The sequence below is a fragment of the Lonchura striata genome, chromosome 29, assembly GCF_050655825.1.
Source record: "Lonchura striata isolate lonStrDom1 chromosome 29, ASM5065582v1, whole genome shotgun sequence".
Lineage (NCBI taxonomy): Eukaryota > Metazoa > Chordata > Aves > Passeriformes > Estrildidae > Lonchura > Lonchura striata.
Window position 1 is genome coordinate 31,415 of NC_140731.1, and position 22,025 is coordinate 53,439.

Consider the following 22,025-nt stretch of genomic DNA (forward strand, 5'->3'; position numbering starts at 1 on the left):
ATGGAAAAAGGATGTGCCCAGGGGCCCCTGGCGCTGGGCTGGGACCGGACTGCAAAGAATCCTTATATCGAAGGATGGAGCCCAGACCAAAGTTGTCCCCACCTCAAACTTCTGCTGCCCTGATAGACCCAAGGGAGCCCTACAAACTGACATCAGGAACCTGGACTGCTGAGTTTTCTTTCCCAGGGAAAATGGGAAAAGGATGTGCCCAGGGGCCCCTGGCCCTGACTGCAAAAAATCCTTATATCGAAGGATGGACCCCACACCGAAGTTGTCCCCACCTCAAACTTGTGCTGCCCTGATAGACCCAAGGGAGCCCTACAAACTGACATCAGGAACCTGGACTGCTGAGTTTTCTTTCCCAGGGAAAATGGAAAAAGGATGTGCCCAGGGGCCCCTGGCCCTGACTGCAATAAATCCTTATATCGAAGGACGGAGCGCAGACCGAAGGTGTCCCCACCTCAAACTTGTGCTGCCCTGATAGACCCAAGGGAGCCCTACAAACTGACATCAGGAACCTGGACTGCTGAGTTTTCTTTCCCAGGGAAAATGGCCAAAGGGTGTGCCCAGGGGCCCCTGGCCTTGGGCTGGGCCCTGACTGCATAGAATCCTTATATCGAAGGATGGAGCCCAGACCGAAATTCTCCCCATCTTAAACTTGTGCTGCCCTGATAGACCAAAGGGAGCCCTACAAACTGACATTAGGAACCTGGACTGCTGAGTTTTCTTTTCCAGAGAAAATGGCCAAAGGATGTGCCCAGTGGCCCCTGGTCCTGACTGCAAAAAATCCTTATATCGAAGGAGGGAGCCCAGACCGAAGTTGTCCCCAACTCAAACTTGTGCTGCCCTGATACACCCAAGGGAGCCCTACAAACTGACATCAGGAATCTGGGCTTCTGAATTTGCTTTCACTTTGTAGATATCCCTCATTCATTGGCAGGGCCCTGCGATCCCCTTGGTTTTCAGGTCCCACGTTTCCTTTTGCTTCCTCAATGTCAAATCCTCACTGGATTTCCCTCATCTTGCATCTCCCACCCCCAAGTACTCAGGGATTTTTTTTCATGCCGAATACCTGTTTTAATCTGACAGTACAAAGCTTCGGCTTGATTTTTTCTGTGCTTGATTTCTCCTTGGGAAATCTGCCACCATATAACCCTAACCACAACCACTTTGCTTTGCTCAGAATTCACAACCTTCAGACCAGCATCATGGCACCTTACCCACTGGCCCTCCACTGGCACCTTCCCAAAGCATTCCAGTAATGCTCCACATTTTCAGTGGGCATCCTGTCTCGCCCTCATCCTGACCCTAAAAATACACCAAGGAATTCTAAAATAGCCATTAGGAAGGTATAACAATTCTCTAAAAGATGCCAGAGAAAGCCTTCAAAAATCCCCTAATAGCCCTGCAAAAAAAAACACTCAAGGAAGCCTGCTCTGCCTCCAAACCCCTTCCTGTTGCCCTCTAGCCCACAGATGTCATCCCTACCTTTTCGCAGCGGGTCCTGTTGTCCTCTGAGGGTTCTGGCGTTGTCCTGGTGCGAGGGTCGCTGCCCTGTCCCACTGGGAGGCTTCCGGTGTGGTCTCGCTGTCAGGCTTGCTGTGCTGTGCTGCTGTTGTTAGGGGTGAAAAGGGAAAAGGCTGCTTAGGGTGAGGTTAGGGCTGGGTGAGGGGTGCTGCACCTGTACCCTAACTTGCCTCCTAAGCTGTACGCTGTAGCCCTGATCCCCACTGGACTGTCCAGCCCTCAGACCCTCTCCCTTCACCCCTGACCCCTCCCTCAGCCCCCCAGCCCTCAGGCTCTGGCTGTCACCCTCGAACCCCCCTTTGCCCCTCAAGCCCCCTCTCCTCTGCTCCTCAGCCCCCAGCTTCTCTGTGTCACCCTCCAGCTGCCCCTGCCCCCCTCAGCATCTCTCTGTGTCACCCACTGTCCCCTCCCCTGTTCCTCCCTCAGCTCCCAGCCTCTGTCACCCTCAAGCTGTCCCTCAGCCTCTATGCCATGAAAAGACCCTAAAAAACCCACAAAAATGCCCTAAAAAAACCCTCATCTTCAAAATGTCTTTAAACCCCGACAAAAACATGAAAATAGCCTCAGAATGCCCTTAAAATACAATAAAAATACTCTACTTTAAAAAGCCCCTAAAACACCCCTAAAAACCCCCAAAGAACGTTTAAAAAATATCTCTAAATATTCCTAGAAGAGCTCTAAAAATAGCCCCAAAATCCTTAAAACACATTGATGAGACCCTAAAGAAACACCGCAGCGAGGGAGGCTGGAAGATGCGAAGCCGCGCTCCCGGCCCCGGGCGCAGCGCGGCTCCGGCAGGAAAGCGGCTCCTCCGGCAGGAAGAGGTGGCGCCAGGCCAGGAGACCCCCGCCCGCTGCCCCCGGCCCGGCGGGGCCGGCACCGGGCCCGGGGGGCCCCGGCGGCGCCCGAGCCCCGCGCCCGGAGCGGACGGAGCGGCGGCACCGGCGCGGCGCCCGCGCCGCCTCCCCCGCCCGCCGGCCCGGCCAAAGCTCCGCTCGGCTCCGCACGGCTCGCACCGGCGCGGCTCCGGCGGGCCCGCGGCAGCCCAGCCGCGCCCAGCTCCCCTTCCGCCCCGGCCAGCCCCGGCACTGCCGGCAGGGCTCCGCGCCGGACCCTTCGCTGCCGGGCCGGGGGCAGAAGAAGCGCCCCGAATGCAGCGGCACAGCCCGATCCCCGCCCTGCCAGCGCTGCCACGGCTGCAGCTCCCTTCCTCTGAAGCCCCGACACTGATGCCACGCTCCGGCGCTCACCTCACCCTAACAAGGGAAAAGAAATGTAGGCTTCCCTTCAATCGTGTCCCCTAGAAGAGAAGAAAAGAAGCAGCTTTCCTCAAATGATGGCAAAAGGGAGAATTTTACCTCAATCCAAACCCCTTAAAAGGTGGGACCACAGGACTGCCCCCTCCAATTCAACCCCAGGATGACGAAATTTCAAAGGGAAAGGAGAAAAGTCCCCGCTATAAAGGCACAGCACCGGCTCACCTGCTTGGCTGCTGCTTCTCGGCACAAAGGTTTGTCCCTGGGCTCCTCCTTTGAGCAATGCTCCACGTATCCAAGTGTGTATCCAGGTGATCCCCCGGACCCTGTCCAAAGCGCCCACCGTCCTTCCAGGAGACAGCCCCGCGAGCCCCCCACAAACTCCACTTCTCCAGCAGCTCTGTGCAAAACCCGGCTGAGGCAAAGCCTCACCCTTAAATAACCTCCCCCCGGCAGGACACGCCCCTCCTCCTCATCAACTTAACAGCTCGCACCTGCTGCTGTTGCCACTCTCCAACAGCGTCTCTTGGTCTCTCCCTCTCCAGCACACAGCCCACTTCTCACAGACACAGATCCAACAGAAATCTGCTACAGGTGTTGGCTTTTCTTAATCCACCTGGTTACATGATTAAAACACATACATGCATTGATGGTCATTGAGAGAAAGCTTTCCCCTGGAGAAAACAGTCCTTTTGCCGGCACACTTTGATACACCTTCGGAAAAAGCAGAATCTGCACCAACTCCTAAGACCCCTGCCGAGGAACCCAGCCCTGCCTGGGACACCCAAAGCAGCAGACCTTGAAAAAGGAGGGGAAAAGTCAAGCTTGGAGTGGAAAAAGAGGATAGAACTACAGCAGCCTTTAAAAATGCCTGCACAGAGCAATAGTGGGAACCAGACACATTTATTCTTTCCTTGCTTTCTGTGATGACATAAATAGGAAGTAAGAACACGTTAAACAAAAGGCAGAGCTAGGATTTTACAGGTCTTCATTTTGGCAGCCTGCATGACAAACACCTCTTCCAGGACTGCGATGCCTTTTGGGGAATGGCAGAGAACGGAGGCAAAAGGTGCCGGGAGCCCTTTCTGTTCCCTTCAGGACCTGCAGCCCCTCCGGTGCTTTCAGGGCACTCTCTTGGTTTGTTCCTAGAGAAAAAGGCTAGGGCATGATTTTCAAAACTACTGCCCGTCCCCAGTCAGAGTTTCCTACATTCCTGGGTACAAATGAGTGGATGGAGGGAGTGGATGGATGCTGTCCAGCAGTGTCCCCAGGGGCATCTGGAGTGTTCACACTGCTGAGCTGAGAAAAACTCACAAAACCCAGCCCAGGGGCCTGTGATCCTCCACCCACCCGGGGGAACTCCGGGTGCTGTAAACAGAGGCCACAGCACACACCAGGCTCTGCTGTGCCCGGTGAGGAGTCTCTGTATGAGCCCTGAGCCCTGGCATCGCCTCCCAAACACCACAGAGACCTCTTGTGCCATCAGAGAAAAGCCCTGGAGCAAACGTGTGTCCCCAGCACGATCAACAAGAGATGCAGAATTACCTCCTCAATAAAAACACTGTTTCTGATGGAAATGTTACCTCTGTCAACTGTGAGGATTTTATAGGAATACTGGCTCAAGAATTCAGTGACTTCAGGGATTCCATACCACAGGTTCCTGGGACTGCTTGGGCATCCAGAGCCTATAGTATTGGTTAAACTGGTAGAGCTGAGGATACTTATCAGCTTTGTCACAGAGCTGGAACGTCACGCAGGGAGCAAGGGGTTCTCTCGGAGAGTGCAGGAGGCCAGTGAAAACAGCACCAAGGTCCTCCACGACGTCTGCTCCTAGAAAAGCCAAATAAATTAAACTATTGACATGAGCACGGACACTGGGGCAACCTTCCTTACTTTGGGCCTTGCCAGCAGCCCACAGAGCCTCACGCAGAAAAGAACTGATCGAGATCAAAAAGTGTTCCTAGTGACCTAGACAGGTGCTCCTGGCCGCTGAGGTACCTGAAAAACCCTCCAGACATCATCAGCTCTTGCTTAAGCAAATAATCCACCTTCACCGTGTTGTGCCAAAAACACGCCCGGCCCTTAACAGGGAGAGACCCTGCCAGGCACCGCCTCAGAGAAGAACCGAGCTGTACTGGGGGGACACACCCAGCCAACGTGTACGAGTTAAACAGAATTTTCTCTCAGAACTGGGACTTTCAGCACCCCCCCAGGTGCTACTCGACTGCCACATACACACAGAGGGCTTCGTGAGGTGCTCTGGGGTTGGCCAGTCCTGCTCCAAGCCCTGCTGATGCCCCGGTGGTTTTAAGGATGTCCTCAAGGAGGTGGTAGAACCTCACAGTGTTTGCCCCTGGAGCTTAATTTCTGAAGTTTTCCTTGGGAAACGCACCCACTTCCTACTTAACAAGGCAGTCCCCTCTCCCTGCTCTCAGGAAGAGCTGCCCACAGGCACGGGAACCACCTTCCTCTCCTGATCGCCACGCTCTGCCCTTAAAACGCTGTTACTGAGGCCAGCTACTTCCACACCAAGACTGTCCATGCAGGGACAGTGTCCCTTCTCTTCAGGGTCAGGGAAAAAGGGCAGAAGCACCTACAGAGCTTCAATGCCCCTCCTGAGCACAAAGCACCGTGAATCTGCACCTCCTGCTGCTTGCAGGGAAGATAATAAAATGCCTCAAGGTAAAAAATGATAAATGGTAAAAAATTATTACAAGAGGGTAGAAGTGATGCTGCTTTCACTCCACTGCTAGAAATGACACATAAAACATAAAAAAAACCCCTGTACCTGTTCCATTTTCAGACTGAAACAACAGCATATTCCTGGCTGCTCATGCAGCAGGGACAACAGCACTGAAGGGAAATGTTTGGATAATCATGTCTTCATTTAAAGAGAACCCAATTCCTTCATCTAAGCCATCACTGCCCTCCATCAGAACAGCCAGCACATCCACGACATCTAATAAGCGAAGGAAAAAATGTAAGCAGAGGATCCAGACTTACTGGGAAAACAACAGAGGTAGAATGCAACATTCCAGGAACACAAGGTAGCTTTTTAGTCACAAAAAAAAAGAAAGAAAAAAAAAAAAACACCCAAAAAAAACTAAAAAAAAAAAACCCACCAAAAAACAAAAAACCCCAAAAAACCCCAAAGGCACATTTGCCAGGCAATACAATGTTAGGGGCAGCACAAAAATCACAGCTGTACTTCACTCTGCCTTTCAAAGCTGCTGTCCAGCACAGGTTGCCCACAGAAGCTGTGGCTGCCCCCGGATCCCTGGAAGTGTCCAAGGCCAGGCTGGACAGGGCTTGGAGCACCCTGGCATGGTGGAAGGTGTCCCTGCCCATGGCAGGGGTGGAACGGGACGAGCTTTAAATAAAGGTGCCTTCCCATCCAAACCCTTCTGGGATTCCACGATTCTGTGAGCAGCCCCAGGCAGAAGGGCTAAATTTCCATTGTGGTTCGGAAATGCTGCTGCAAGAGCACAAACAGATTTCAAATACTGTTCAAGTGGCACAACCACATCAAAAATTACGTCTGGGGGTAAAGTGGCAACTCTGCAATTCCAGCCTCTGATACCAAGGACACATGGAGGGCTGAATCCAGGGGGCGTTCGGGGTCCGAGTCGGGGTCGTCTTCATGAGCCACCAGCCTGGGGACCCAAAAATCGGGGGGAACCCCGAATTGGGGGGGGACCCAAAATTGGGGGGGTCCTGGGGGGCTCTGGAAGGTCTTTGCAGCATCCCAGGAGGAATTTTGGGAGTCCCAAGGGGGGGTTTGGGGAGTCATGAAGGGAATTTAGGGGGTCTCAGAGAGTTTTTGGGGGGTCCCAGGAGGAATTTTGGGGACCCTGATGGGAATTTTGGGGATCCCAGGGGGTGTTTTGAGGTCCTGGAGAGCTTTTTGGGGGGGTCTCAGGGAGTTTTTGGGGTCCCAGGAGGAATTTCAGGGGTCCTAAAGAGAAATTTGGAGGTCCCAGAAGGTGTTTTGGGGTGACAAATAGAATTTTGGGGGTTCAAGGGGTGTTTTGGGGTCCCGAAGGGAATTTTGGGGGTCCCAGTGGGGTTTTGGGGGTCCTGAAGGGAATTTTGGGCGTCCCAGGGGGGGTTTTGGAGTCCTGGGGAGAATTTTGGGTATCTCAAGAGGTTTTTGGGAGGAATTTTGGGGTCCCAAAGAGAATTTTGTGGGTCCTGGGGAGGGTTTGGGTCCTGAAGTAGAATTTTGGGGGTCCCAGGGGGTTTTGGGGGGTCCCAGGAGGAATTTCAGGGACCCTGATAGGAATTTTGGGGGTCCCAGCGGGGGTTTTGGAGTCCCAAAGGGAATTTTGGCCAACCCAGGGGGAGTTTTGGAGTCCTGGGGAAAATTTTGAGGGTCTCAGGGGGTTTTTGGGTGGAATTTTGGGGGTCCCGAGTGGAATTTTGTGGGTCCTGGGGAGGGTTTGGGGTTCTGAAGGGAATTTTGGGGGTTTCTGGGAGTTTTTTGGGGGTTCCAGTAGGAATTTTGAGGTCCTGAAGGGAAATTTGGGGGTCCCAGGGGGGGTTTTGGGGTCCCAAAGGGAATTTTGGAAGTCCCAGGGGGGATTTTGGGGTCCTGGAGAGGTTTTTGGGTGTCCCAGGGGGCCTTGTGATGTCCTGGAGAGAATTTTGGGGGTCTCAGGGGGTCTTGGGGAGGAATTTTGGGGGTCCCAAGTAGAATTTTGTGGGTCCTGGGGGGGGTTTGGGGTCCTCAAGTGGATTTTGGGGGTCTCAGGGGGTTTTGGGGGGTCCCAGGAGGAATTTAGGGGTCCTGAAGGGAATTTTGGGGTCTCAAGGAGTTTTGGGGGGTTTTAGGAGGAATTTCGAGGACCCTGATGGGAATTTTGGAGGTCCCAGGGGGGTTTTTGGGGTCCCAAATGGAAGTTTGGGCGTTCCGGGAGGGGTTTTGGGGTCCCAAAGGGAATTTTGATGGTCTCAGGGGGGTTTTGGGAGGAATTTTGTGGGTCCCGACCAGAATTTTGAGGGTCCTGGGGGTGGGTTTGGGGTCCTGAAGGGAATTTTGAGGTCTCACGAAGTTTTTGGGGGGTCCCAGAAAGAATTTCGGGGACCCTGATGGGAATTTTGGGGCTCCCGGGGGGGGGTTTGGGGTCCCGAAGAGAATTTTGGGGGTCTCAGTGGGGTTTTGGGTCTCCCAGGAGGAATTTCAGGGACCCTGATGGGAATTTGGGGTGTCCCAGGGGGGCTTGTGGTGTCCTGGGGAGAATTTTAGGGGTCTTGGGGGTTTTTTGGGAGGAATTTTGGGGGTCCCGAGTGGAATTTTGTGTGTCCTGGGGAGGGTTTGGGGTTCTGACGGGAATTTTGGGGACTTCTGGGAGTTTGTGGGGGGTCCCAGGAGGAATTTGGGGTTTGTGAGAACCCCAGCCTTTCTCTGGGGTCTCATGTGGTGAAATTCCTCCAACCCGTGCTTCCAAAGAAAAACTCCGCAGGCTTTAGCTGTTCAGTCTCAAGGCAGTTTATCGCTAGTTATCTAACAGATTATGTTCTTGCACTGCGGCTGTTTGATCAGCGGCCTGGGTAGAGGCACACACACACCCTGACATCCTCTCTATCTGCTGTCTTCTTCGTCTCTCCCCCCACCCAGGGCTGCTGCTATCTTTTATAAGATATATTACGTATAACATGTTTACAATTATTCCCCAGTACCTACTACCTACGTTGCCAAGTGTTTTTCTACTCTAAACCAATCTGTGAGTGCCAACATCACCAAGAACATGGAGGTAAGGAAAAAGAAGGAGGAAGAACAGGATCAGCCCACTTTCCTCCATCTTAGAACTCCTGACCCCCATGTACAAAGTGAAAACCCCCCTGGACATGTGCTAAAACCCCCTTGTACAATACTAAAAAAATTTCCCCTCTACTTTGTAATTACTTTTACTATACTATCTAACCTTTTGTGATTGCTTGTTCCACCTCCAAAATTGGTAACTCATTCCATGGCTCAAACTCACAATCACAGCTGTTTCCAGCTGCCTGCCAGGGTCCCAAATGCTTCTGACCAAGGCCTGGAACCACTAAAAATGTCTGAGAGACATTATGAGTTCCCACAGGGGTCCTGAAAAGAAATCTGGGGGTCCCAGGGGGGGTTTTGGGGTCCTGAAGGGAATTTTGGGTGTCCCAGGGGGTTTTTGGAGTCCTGGGGAGAATTTTGAGGGTCTCAGGGGAGTTTTGGGAGGAATTTTGGGGTCCCGAGTAGAATTTTGTGGGTCCTGGGGGAAGTTTTGAGGTCCCGAAGGGAATTTTGGGAGTCATAGGGGGAGTTTTGAAGTCCTGGGGAAAATTTTGAGGGTCTTAGGGGGTTTTTGGGAGGAATTTTGAGGGTCCCGAGTAGAATTTTGGGGATCCTGGGGGGGAGGTTTGGGGTCCTGAAGTGAATTTTGGGGTCTCAGGAAGTTTTTGGGGGGTCCCAGAAAGAATTTTGGGGACCCTGATGGGAATTTGGGGCTCCCGGGGGGGTTTTTGGAGTCCGGAAGGGAATTTTGGGGGACCAGGGGGGGTTTTGGGGTCCCAATGGGAATTTTGGGAGTTCCAAGGGGGTGGGTTGGGGTCCGGAAGGGAATTTTAGGGGTCTCAGGGGGTTTTTGGGGGTACCTGGAGGAATTTCGGGGACCCTGATGGGAAATTTGGGAGTCCCAGGGGGGGTTTTGGGGTCCTGAAGGGAATTTTGGGCGTCCCAGGGGGAGTTTTGGAGTCCTGGGGAGAATTTTGGGGGTCTCAGGGGGTTTTTGGGAGGAATTTTGGGGGTCCCGAGTAGAATTTTTTGGGTCCTGGGGAGGGTTTGGGGTCCTGAAGGGAATTTTTGGGTCTCAGGGAGTTTTTGGGGGGGTCCCAGGAGGAATTTTGGGGACCGTGATGGGAATTTTGGGGGTCCCAGGGGGGTTTTTGGAGTCCCGAAGGGAATTTTGGGGGTCCCAGACGGGGTTTTGAGGGTCCCAAAGGGAATTTTTTGGTCTCTGGAGTTTTTGGGGTCCCAGGAAAAACTTCGGGGTCCTGAAGGGAATTTTGGGAGTCACAGGGGGCGTTTTGGAGTCCTGGGGAGAATTTTGGGGGTCTAAGGGCTTTTTTGGGAGGAATTTTGTGTGTCCCGGGTAGAATTTTGGGGGTCCTGGGGAGGTTTTATGGTCCTGAAGTGAATTTTGGGGTCTCTGGGAGTTTTTGGGGGGTCCCAAGAGGAATTTTGGGGACCCCGATGGGAATTTTGGGGATCCCAGGGGTGTTTTGGGGTCCCGAAGGGAATTTTGGGAGTCCCAGGGGGGGGGTTGGAGTCCTGGGGAGAATTTTGATGGTCTCAGGGTTTTTTTGGGAGGAATTTCGGGGGTCCTGAGTAGAATTTTGGGGGTTCTGGAGGTGGGTTTGGGGTCCTGAAGGAAACTTTGGGGGTCTCAAGGAGTTTTGGGGGGTCCCAGGAGGAATTTCGGGGACTCTGATGGGAATTTTTAGGGGTCCCAGGGGGGGTTTTGGAGTCCCGAAGGGAATTTTGTGCGTTCCAGGGGGGGTTTTGGAGTCCTGGGTGGAATTTTGAGGGTCCTGGGGGTATGTTTGGGGTTCTGAAGGGAATTTTGGGGTCTCACGAAGTTTTTGGGGGGTCCCAGGAGGAATTTTGGGGACCCTGATGGGAATTTTGGGGGTCTCAGGGGGTATTGGGGGGTCCCATGAGGACTTTCGGGGTCCTGAAGGGAATTTTGGGGTGTCAAGGAGTTTTGGGGGGTCTCAGGAGGAATTTCGGGGAGTCTGATGGGAATTTTGAGGGGTCCCAGGGGGGGTTTTGGAGTCCTGGGGAGAATTTTAGGGGTCTCAGGGTTTTTTTGGGAGGAATTTTGGGGGTCCCGAGTAGAATTTTGTGGGTCCTGGGGAGGGTTTGGGGTTCTGAAGGGAATTTTGGGGGTCTATGGAAGTATTTGGGGGGTCCCAGGAGGAATTTTGGGGTCCTGAAGGGAATTTTGGGGGTCCTAGGGGGGGTTTTGGGGTCCCAAAAGGAATTTTGGGCGTCCCAGGGGGTTTTTGGGTGTCCCAGGAAGAATTTCCGGGTCCTGAAGGGAATTCTGGGGCTCCCAGGGGGGTTTTGGGGTCCCAAATGGAATTTTAGGCATTCCAGGGAGAGGTTTGGAGTCCTGGGGAGAATTTTGAGGGTCTCCGGGGGTTTTTGGGGGGAATTTTGGAGGTCCCGAGTAGAATTTCTTGAGTCCTGGGGGAGGTTTTGGGGTCCTGAAAAGAATTTTGGGGGTCTCACGAAGTTTTTGGGGGTCCCAGAAATAATTTTGGTGACCCTGATAGGAATCTGGGGGGTCTCAGGGGGTTTTGGGGGGTCCCACGAGGAATTTTGGCGTCTTGAAGGGAATTTTGGGGTCTCAAAGAGTTTTGGGGGCTTCCCAGGAGGAATTTTGGGGACCCTGATGGGAATTTTGGGTGTCCCAGGGGGGTTTTCGGGGTCCTGAAGGGAATTTTGGTGGTCCCAGGGGGGTTATCTGGGTTCTGAAGGGAATTTTGTGGGTCCCAGGGGGGTGTTCTGGGTTCCGAATGGAATTTTGTGGGTCCCAGGGGGGTTTTTGGGGTCCGTAAGGGAATTTTGGGCGTTCCAGGGCCGTCCCGATGGTTTTGGGGTCGCGCTGGCTGCGGGGCTGCAGTACCGCCCTGTGTCCACAAGGCGGCAGCATTTGTCAAGTGAGTCCGCGACAAGATGGCGGTCCGTGGGGACCTTGATGGTGACAGGCGTTTTTTGCCGATGCCTGTCGGCTCCCGCCAAAAACCCGCACGCTCGCGGCGCTCCTGACCCCACAGCCCGTGTGCACGGCATCGTAACCGCCGCGGAAAATCCCGTCGCGGGGCGCCGGCGGTGCGGGCAATTCAGGCAGTGTAAAAAACAGACACGGGTCCTCGAATTTCAACGTCCTCGTTTTCGCGCCCTCTCGAGAAGGTCAAGCGAGTCCGCGCCAAGCCCCTCCCAAGATGGCGGCCGCGGGCGGCGGGCTGCAGTGCCGCTCTCTGCCCACACGGCGGCAGCACTGTGCCGTCAGCAGCGAATGCCCCAAAGATCCGCGCGGGAAAGAACGGAACAAAAACCCTGCCTCGGACCCGATAGGAACCGAAAGAAAAAACCTTTCCTCTTAAACTGCATTTCAACAGAGTTTATTTTTACATTTTTCACATTTATATTCACATTCGGATTTATAATGTATATTGATATATAATTGTATTTTCATAATTCCTTACATTTATTCCATTTATTATATTTTATTATATTTTAGATTTTATACATATCTTAATAGATTGCTTACATATTTCTATAGTTAGATTTAGAGTTCTAAAAGGTTTATATTGATTAAAATAAAAACCTGACTCTATCCAAGTAAAAATCTTTTTAAAAAACCCTTTATTTAAACTCCATTTAAATTTATTTCTATTTTTCGCATTTATAGTCAAATTTACATTTTAAATGTAGATTGATGTATGGTGCTATTTATAGTCTATCTCTTCCTAATACTATTTTTATTTCTATTTTATATTTTTATATATATCTGTATACATTGAATATATATTTCCATATTTAGAACAATATCAAAATAAAATGTATATTCATATTTTTTCCATTAATGCCCTGCCTCTAACCAAATAACAAACAAAAACAAAAACAAAAAAATCTTTCTATAAACAATACTTGAATATATATTGAATACACCCTGCATTACAAATTGCAGGGGAAATGGATTCCCTCATGATTTGAACACAAGAAATAATGGAAAAGGAAGCTTTTTCCCACAATTTAAACCCCTTTTCTCTCCATAACCCCTCATTTTTCTGGGAGCGCTGTGGAAGGTCTGGGGGTTCTAAGGAGGGATTGACACAATAAAAGGGGAAAGTTGAAAGCTCTCCCGTGGAACCCCACATGCTGCCCGGCCTGCTCAGGTGCTGCCCCTTGGCAAGAGGGCTCTTCCCTCGGCATTTTCTCAAAGGGATGCTCGTGCCCGGGTGGGTCCAGCTGCTCCCCGGTCCCTGCTGGATGTTCCAGCCATAGCTCCTGGAGGGACACTTGGGATACCCCTGTTAGCCCCTCGGGATTAGCAGCTCCCTGTGCAGGTGTGCCCAGGTAGCTGCACTGAAAGCAGCTGCTCACACGGGGAGCTGCTACACCTAGGAGTGGGGGATGAGGTGAAGAAAGGTCCTGTGGGGTGTTCCCTTCCCTACGCAGGCCTTTGCCAGACCCTTCAACAATGCGGTGCCAGATTTTCATTGCCAAGATAATTAACAGTCTTTCCCCTGGCCAAACAGGAATTGTGCTTCCAAAATTGCAAACAGTGAATGATTTCTTGCAGACACCAGCTGCCAACACCAGGAACTCTCACTGCCTTTGGAGAGCAGCACGCCTCCAGTGAACACACATCAACACACAGGGAGGGTGAGGTAGGTTTTACACGGAAAAAGGGCAGAGGTCGGGTCACAAGGCCTGTGGCCCCAGGTGACTTTCTACATCTTTTTGTTCTGAATGGCACAGGATTTCTCCAGCAGCAAAACTGCTGACAGCAAGAATTCTGCCTGTCCTGGAAGAGACAAGGACCTCCTCAAAATTGACATCAGGAAGTGAAGAGGGAGAGCCATGTTTCACACAGAATAGGGCCAGTGACAGAGTCCAAGAGCCAGAAGCCATGAAAAAAGGGTTGCCCCTTGGAAATCTGAATGGAGAAGGATGTGTTGTGGACCCAAGCTGCTTTCATGTCGATGAGAGGTTGCCTTGATGATCCCAAACAAAAATCGAAAACTGACGTCAGGAACCGGGACTGGCGAGCATGCATTCCTAGAGAAAATAGCTTGAATTCACGCAGACCACCATGCGGTCCTGGGTGGGCAGCTGAGTGCAGGAAATATGAACATAGAAAAATACAATCCAGGCCCAAACCGCACCCACCTCAAACTTGTGCTGCCCTGATACACCCAAGGGAGACCTACAAACTGACATGAGGAACCTGGACTGCTGAGTTTTCTTTCCCAGGGAAAATGGAAAAAGGATGTGCCCAGGGGCCCGTGGCCCTGGGCTGGGCCCTGACTGCAAAGAATCCTTATATCGAAGGATGGACCCCACACCGAAGTTGTCCCCACCTCAAACTTGTGCTGCCCTGATAGACCCAAGAGAACCCTACAAACTGACATCAGGAACCTGGACTGCTGAGTTTTCTTTCCCAGGGAAAATGGCCAAAGGATGTGCCCGGGGGCCCCTGGACCTGGGCTGGCACCTCACTGCCAAAAATCCTTATATTGAAGGATGCAACCCACACCGAAGTTGTCCCCACCTCAAACTTGTGCTGCCCTGATACACCCAAGGGAGCCCTACAAACTGACATCAGGAACCTGGACTGCTGAGTTTTCTTTCCCAGGGAAAATGGCCAAAGGATGTGCCCAAGAGCCCCTGGCCCTGGGCTGGGCCCTGACTGCAAAGAATCCTTATATCAAAGGATGGAGCCCAGACCGAAGTTGTCCCCACCTCAAACTTGTGCTGCCCTGATAGACCCAAGGGAGCCCTACAAACTGACATCAGGAACCTGGACTGCTGAGTTTTCTTTCCCAGGGAAAATGGAAAAAGGATGTGCCCAGGGGCCCCTTGCCCTGACTGCAAAAAATCCTTATATCGAAGGATGGACCCCACACCGAAGTTGTCCCCACCTCAAACTTGTGCTGCCCCGATAGACCCAAGGGAGCCCTACAAACTGACATCAGGAACCTGTATTGCTGAGTTTTCTTTTTACGGGGAAAAGGGACAAAGCTTTTGCCCAGGGGCCCCTGGCCCTGGGCCGGGCCAGCACTGCAAAAAATCCTTATATCGAAGGATGGAGCCCAGACCGAAGTTGTCCCCACCTCAAACTTGTGCTGCCCTGATACACCCAAGGGAGCCCTACAAACTGACATCAGGAACCTGGACTGCTGAGTTTTCTTTCCCAGGCAAAATGGCCAAAGGATGTGCCCGGGGGCCCCTGGCACTGGGCTGGGCCCTGACTGCCAAAAATCCTTAAATTGAAGGATGGACCCCACACCGAAGTTGTCCCCACCTCAAACTTGTGCTGCCCTGATAGACCCAAGGGAGCCCTACAAACTGACATCAGGGACCTGGACTGCTGAGTTTTCTTTCCCAGGGAAAATGGCCAAAGGATGTGCCCAGGGCCCCTGGCCCTGGGCTGGGACCTCACTGAAAAAAATCCTTATATCGAAGGATGGACCCCACACCGAAGTTGTCCCCACCTCAAACTTGTGCTTCCCTGATAGACCCAAGGGAGCCCTACAAACTGACATCAGGAACCTGGACTGCTGAGTTTTCTTTCCCAGGGAAAATGGCCAGATGGTGTGCCCAGGGGCCCCTGGCCATGAGCTGGGCCAGCACTGCAAAAAGTCCTTATATCGAAAGATGGACCCCAGACCGAAGTTGTCCCCACCTCAAACTTGTGCTGCCCTGATAGACCCAAGGGAGCCCTACAATCTGACATCAGGAACCTGGACTGCTGAGTTTTCTTTCCCAGGGAAAATGGCCAAAGGATGTGCCCAGGGGCCCCTAGACCTGACTGCAAAAAATCTTTATATCGAAAATGGACCCCACACCGAAGTTATCCCCACCTCAAACTTGTGCTGCCCTGATAGACCCAAGGGAGCCCTACAAACTGACATCAGGAACCTGGACTGCTGAGTTTTCTTTCCCAGGGAAAATGGAAAAAGGATGTGCCCAGGGGCCCCTTGCCCTGACAGCAAAGAATCCTTATATCGAAGGATGGTCCCCACACCGAAGTTGTCCCCACCTCAAACTTGTGCTGCCCTGATAGACCCACGGGAGCCCTACAAACTGACATCAGGAACCTGGACTGCTGAGTTTTCTTTTTACAGGGAAAAGAGACAAAGCTTTTGCCCAGGGGCCCCTGGCCCTGGGCCGGGCCAGCACTGCAAGAAATCCTTATATCGAAGGATGGAGCCCAGACCGAAGTTGTCCCCACCTCAAACTTGTGCTGCCCTGATAGACCCAAGGGAGCCCTACAAACTGACATCAGGAACCTGGACTGCTGAGTTTTCTTTCCCAAGGAAAATGGCCAAAGGATGTGCCCAGGGGCCCCTAGCCCTGGGCTTGGACCTCACTGCAAAAAATCCTTATATCAAAGGATGGAGCCCAGACCGAAGATGTCCCCACCTCAAAATTGTGCTGCCCTGATAGACCCAAGGGAGCCCTACAAACTGACATCAGGAACCTGGACTGCTGAGTTTTCTTTCCCAGGGAAAATGGCCAAAGGATGTGCCCAGGGGCCCCTAGCCCTGACTGCAAAAAATCCTTATATCGAAAATGGACCCCACATTGAAGTTATCCCCACCTCAAACTTGTGCTGCCCTGATAGACCCAAGGGAGCCCTACAAACTGACATCAGGAACCTGGACTGCTGAGTTTTCTTTCCCAGGGAAAATGGAAAAAGGATGTGCCCAGGGGCCCCTTGCCCTGACAGCAAAGAATCCTTATATCGAAGGATGGACCCCACACCGAAGTTGTCCCCACTTCAAACTTGTGCTGCCCTGATAGACCCACGGGAGCCCTACAAACTGACATCAGGAACCTGGACTGCTGAGTTTTCTTTTTACAGGGAAAAGAGACAAAGCTTTTGCCCAGGGGCCCCTGGCCCTGGGCCGGGCCAGCACTGCAAGAAATCCTTATATCGAAGGATGGAGCCCAGACCGAAGTTGTCCCCACCTCAAACTTGTGCTGCCCTGATAGACCCAAGGGAGCCCTACAAACTGACATCAGGAACCTGGACTGCTGAGTTTTCTTTCCCAAGGAAAATGGCCAAAGGATGTGCCCAGGGGCCCCTAGCCCTGGGCTTGGACCTCACTGCAAAAAATCCTTATATCAAAGGATGGAGCCCAGACCGAAGATGTCCCCACCTCAAACTTGTGCTGCCCTGATAGACCCAAGGGAGCCCTACAAACTGACATCAGGAACCTGGACTGCTGAGTTTTCTTTCCCAGGGAAAATGGAAAAAGGTTGTGCCCAGGGGCCCCTGGCCCTGACTGCAAAGAATCCTTATATCGAAGGATGGACCCCACACCGAAGTTGTCCCCACCTCAAACTTGTGCTGTCCTGATAGACCCAAGGGAGCCCTACAAATTGACATCAGGAACCTGGACTGCTGAGTTTTCTTTCCCAGGGAAAATGGCCAAAGGATGTGCCCAGGGGACCCAGGCCCTGACTGCAAAAAATCCTTATATCGAAGGATGGACCCCACACCGAAGTTGTCCCCACCTCAAACTTGTGCTGCCCTGATAGACCCAAGGGAGCCCTACAAACTGACATCAGGAACCTGGACTGCTGAGTTTTCTTTCCCAGGGAAAATGGAAAAAGGATGTGCCCGGGGGCCCCTGGCCCTGACTGCAAAGAATCCTTATATCGAAGGATGGACCCCACACCGAAGTTGTCCCCACCTCAAACTTGTGCTGCCCTGATAGACCCAAGGGAGACCTACAAATTGACATCAGGAACCTGGACTGCTGAGTTTTCTTTCCCAGGGAAAATGGCCAAAGGATGTGCCCAGGGGACCCTGGCCCTGACTGCAAAAAATCCTTATATCGAAGGATGGAGCCCTGACCAAAGTTGTCCCCACCTCAAACTTGTGCTGCCCTGATAGACCCAAGGGAGCCCTACAAACTGACATCAGGAACCTGGACTGCTGAGTTTTCTTTCCCAGGGAAAATGGAAAAAGGATGTGCCCAGGAGCCCCTGGCCCTGGGCAGGGACCTCACTGCAAAGAATCCTTATATCGAAGGATGGACCCCACACCGACGTGTCCCCACCTCAAACTTGTGCTGCCCTGATAGACCCAAGGGAGCCCTACAAACTGACATGAGGAACCTGGACTGCTGAGTTTTCTTTCCCAGGGAAAATGGCCAAAGGATGTGCCCAGGGGCCCCTAGCCCTGACTGCAAAAAAATCCTTATATCGAAAGATGGACCCCACACCGAAGTTGTCCCCACCTCAAACTTGTGCTGCCCTGATAGACCCAAGGGAGCCCTACAAACTGACATCAGGAACCTGTATTGCTGAGTTTTCTTTTTACAGGGAAAAGGGACAAAGCTTTTGCCCAGGGGCCCCTGGCCCTGGGCCGGGCCCTGACTGCAAAAAATCCTTATATCGAAGGATAGAGCCCACACCGAAGCTGTCCCCACCTCAAACTTGTGCTGCCCTGATAGACCCAAGGGAGCCCTACAAACTGACATCAGGAACCTGGACTGCTGAGTTTTCTTTCCCAGGGAAAATGGCCAAAGGATGTGCCCAGGGGCCCCTGGCCCTGACTGCAAAGAATCCTTATATCGAAGGATGGACCCCACACCGAAGTTGTCCCCACCTCAAACTTGTGCTGCCCTGATAGACCCAAGGGAGCCCTACAAACTGACATCAGGGACCTGGACTGCTGAGTTTTCTTTCCCAGGGAAAATGGCCAAAGGATGTGCCCAGGGCCCCTGGCCCTGGGCTGGGACCTCACTGAAAAAAATCCTTATATCGAAGGATGGAGCCCACACCGAAGTTGTCCCCACCTCAAACTTGTGCTTCCCTGATAGACCCAAGGGAGCCCTACAAACTGACATCAGGAACCTGGATTGCTGAGTTTTCTTTCCCAGGGAAAATGGCCAGATGGTGTGCCCAGGGGCCCCTGGCCATGAGCTGGGCCAGCACTGCAAAAAGTCCTTATATCGAAAGATGGACCCCAGACCGAAGTTGTCCCCACCTCAAACTTGTGCTGCCCTGATAGACCCAAGGGAGCCCTACAATCTGACATCAGGAACCTGGACTGCTGAGTTTTCTTTCCCAGGGAAAATGGCCAAAGGATGTGCCCAGGGGCCCCTAGCCCTGACTGCAAAAAATCCTTATATCGAAAATGGACCCCACACCGAAGTTATCCCCACCTCAAACTTGTGCTGCCCTGATAGACCCAAGGGAGCCCTACAAACTGACATCAGGAACCTGGACTGCTGAGTTTTCTTTCCCAGGGAAAATGGAAAAAGGATGTGCCCAGGGGCCCCTTGCCCTGACAGCAAAGAATCCTTATATCGAAGGATGGACCCCACACCGAAGTTGTCCCCACCTCAAACTTGTGCTGCCCTGATAGACCCACGGGAGCCCTACAAACTGACATCAGGAACCTGGACTGCTGAGTTTTCTTTTACAGGGAAAAGAGACAAAGCTTTTGCCCAGGGGCCCCTGGCCCTGGGCCGGGCCAGCACTGCAAGAAATCCTTATATCGAAGGATGGAGCCCAGACCGAAGTTGTCCCCACCTCAAACTTGTGCTGCCCTGATAGACCCAAGGGAGCCCTACAAACTGACATCAGGAACCTGGACTGCTGAGTTTTCTTTCCCAAGGAAAATGGCCAAAGGATGTGCCCAGGGGCCCCTAGCCCTGGGCTTGGACCTCACTGCAAAAAATCCTTATATCAAAGGATGGAGCCCAGACCGAAGATGTCCCCACCTCAAAATTGTGCTGCCCTGATAGACCCAAGGGAGCCCTACAAACTGACATCAGGAACCTGGACTGCTGAGTTTTCTTTCCCAGGGAAAATGGCCAAAGGATGTGCCCACGGGCCCCTGGCCCTGGTCTGGGCCCTGACTGCAAAAAATCCTTATATCGAAGGATGGAGCCCAGACCAAAATTGTCCCCACCTCAAACTTGTGCTGCCCTGATAGACCCAAGGGAGCCCTACAAACTGACATCAGGAACCTGGACTGCTGAGTTTTCTTTCCCAGGGAAAATGGAAAAAGGTTGTGCCCAGGGGCCCCTGGCCCTGACTGCAAAGAATCCTTATATCGAAGGATGGACCCCACACCGAAGTTGTCCCCACCTCAAACTTGTGCTGCCCTGATAGACCCAAGGGAGCCCTACAAACTGACATCAGGAACCTGGACTGCTGAGTTTTCTTTCCCAGGGAAAATGGCCAAAGGATGTGCCCAGGGGACCCAGGCCCTGACTGCAAAAAATCCTTATATCGAAGGATGGACCCCACACCGAAGTTGTCCCCACCTCAAATTTGTGCTGCCCTGATAGACCCAAGGGAGCCCTACAAACTGACATCAGGAACCTGGACTGCTGAGTTTTCTTTCCCAGGGAAAATGGAAAAAGGATGTGCCCGGGGGCCCCTGGCCCTGACTGCAAAGAATCCTTATATCGAAGGATGGACCTCTCACCGAAGTTGTCCCCACCTCAAACTTGTGCTGCCCTGATAGACCCAAGGGAGCCCTACAAACTGACATCAGGAACCTGGACTGCTGAGTTTTCTTTCCCAGGGAAAATGGCCAAAGGATGTGCCCAGGGGCCCCTGGCCCTGACTGCAAAGAATCCTTATATCGAAGGATGGACCCCACACCGAAGTTGTCCCCACCTCAAACTTGTGCTGCCCTGATACACCCAAGGGAGCCCTACAAACTGACATCAGGAACCTGGACTGCTGAGTTTTCTATCCCAGGGAAAATGGAAAAAGGATGTGTCCCGGGGCCCCTGGCCCTGACTGCAAAAAATCCTTATATCGAAGGATGGACCCCACACCGAAGTTGTCCCCACCTCAAACTTGTGCTGCCCTGATAGACCCAAGGGAGCCCTACAAACTGACATCAGGAACCTGGACTGCTGAGTTTTCTTTCCCAGGGAAAATGGCCAAAGGATGTGCCCAGGGGCCCCTGGCCCTGACTGCAAAGAATCCTTATATCGAAGGATGGACCCCACACCGAAGTTGTCCCCACCTCAAACTTGTGCTGCCCTGATAGACCCAAGGGAGACCTACAAATTGACATCAGGAACCTGGACTGCTGAGTTTTCTTTCCCAGGGAAAATGGCCAAAGGATGTGCCCAGGGGACCCTGGCCCTGACTGCAAAAAATCCTTATATCGAAGGATGGAGCCCTGACCAAAGTTGTCCCCACCTCAAACTTGTGCTGCCCTGATAGACCCAAGGGAGCCCTACAAACTGACATCAGGAACCTGGACTGCTGAGTTTTCTTTCCCAGGGAAAATGGAAAAAGGATGTGCCCAGGAGCCCCTGGCCCTGGGCAGGGACCTCACTGCAAAGAATCCTTATATCGAAGGATGGACCCCACACCGACGTGTCCCCACCTCAAACTTGTGCTGCCCTGATAGACCCAAGGGAGCCCTACAAACTGACATGAGGAACCTGGACTGCTGAGTTTTCTTTCCCAGGGAAAATGGCCAAAGGATGTGCCCAGGGGCCCCTAGCCCTGACTGCAAAAAAATCCTTATATCGAAAGATGGACCCCACACCGAAGTTGTCCCCACCTCAAACTTGTGCTGCCCTGATACACCCAAGGGAGCCCTACAAACTGACATCAGGAACCTGTATTGCTGAGTTTTCTTTTTACAGGAAAAGGGACAAAGCTTTTGCCCAGGGGCCCCTGGCCCTGGGCCGGGCCCTGACTGCAAAAAATCCTTATATCGAAGGATAGAGCCCACACCGAAGCTGTCCCCACCTCAAACTTGTGCTGCCCTGATAGACCCAAGGGAGCCCTACAAACTGACATCAGGAACCTGGACTGCTGAGTTTTCTTTCCCAGGGAAAATGGCCAAAGGATGTGCCCAGGGGCCCCTGGCCCTGACTGCAAAGAATCCTTATATCGAAGGATGGACCCCACACCGAAGTTGTCCCCACCTCAAACTTGTGCTGCCCTGATAGACCCAAGGGAGCCCTACAAACTGACATCAGGGACCTGGACTGCTGAGTTTTCTTTCCCAGGGAAAATGGCCAAAGGATGTGCCCAGGGCCCCTGGCCCTGGGCTGGGACCTCACTGAAAAAAATCCTTATATCGAAGGATGGAGCCCACACCGAAGTTGTCCCCACCTCAAACTTGTGCTTCCCTGATAGACCCAAGGGAGCCCTACAAACTGACATCAGGAACCTGGATTGCTGAGTTTTCTTTCCCAGGGAAAATGGCCAGATGGTGTGCCCAGGGGCCCCTGGCCATGAGCTGGGCCAGCACTGCAAAAAGTCCTTATATCGAAAGATGGACCCCAGACCGAAGTTGTCCCCACCTCAAACTTGTGCTGCCCTGATAGACCCAAGGGAGCCCTACAATCTGACATCAGGAACCTGGACTGCTGAGTTTTCTTTCCCAGGGAAAATGGCCAAAGGATGTGCCCAGGGGCCCCTAGCCCTGACTGCAAAAAATCCTTATATCGAAAATGGACCCCACACCGAAGTTA

At 52.6% G+C, this 22,025-nt stretch overlaps 1 long non-coding RNA gene across 2 annotated transcripts; it reads right to left on the bottom strand.

Annotated features, from left to right (window-relative positions):
* Positions 1 to 907: 907 nt before the first annotated feature.
* LOC146764994 (uncharacterized) lies at positions 908 to 7,125 on the bottom strand. 2 transcript variants are annotated; one of them, XR_014950386.1, is made up of 5 exons: positions 5,572 to 7,125; positions 3,278 to 4,613; positions 3,009 to 3,109; positions 2,778 to 2,827; positions 908 to 1,612 (listed from the first exon to the last, which is right to left on the bottom strand). It is a non-coding gene; the product is annotated as an uncharacterized LOC146764994 (long non-coding RNA). The 2 variants fall into 2 exon arrangements; XR_014950385.1 differs by having other exon boundaries at positions 3,278 to 7,125.
* Positions 7,126 to 22,025: the final 14,900 nt, after the last annotated feature.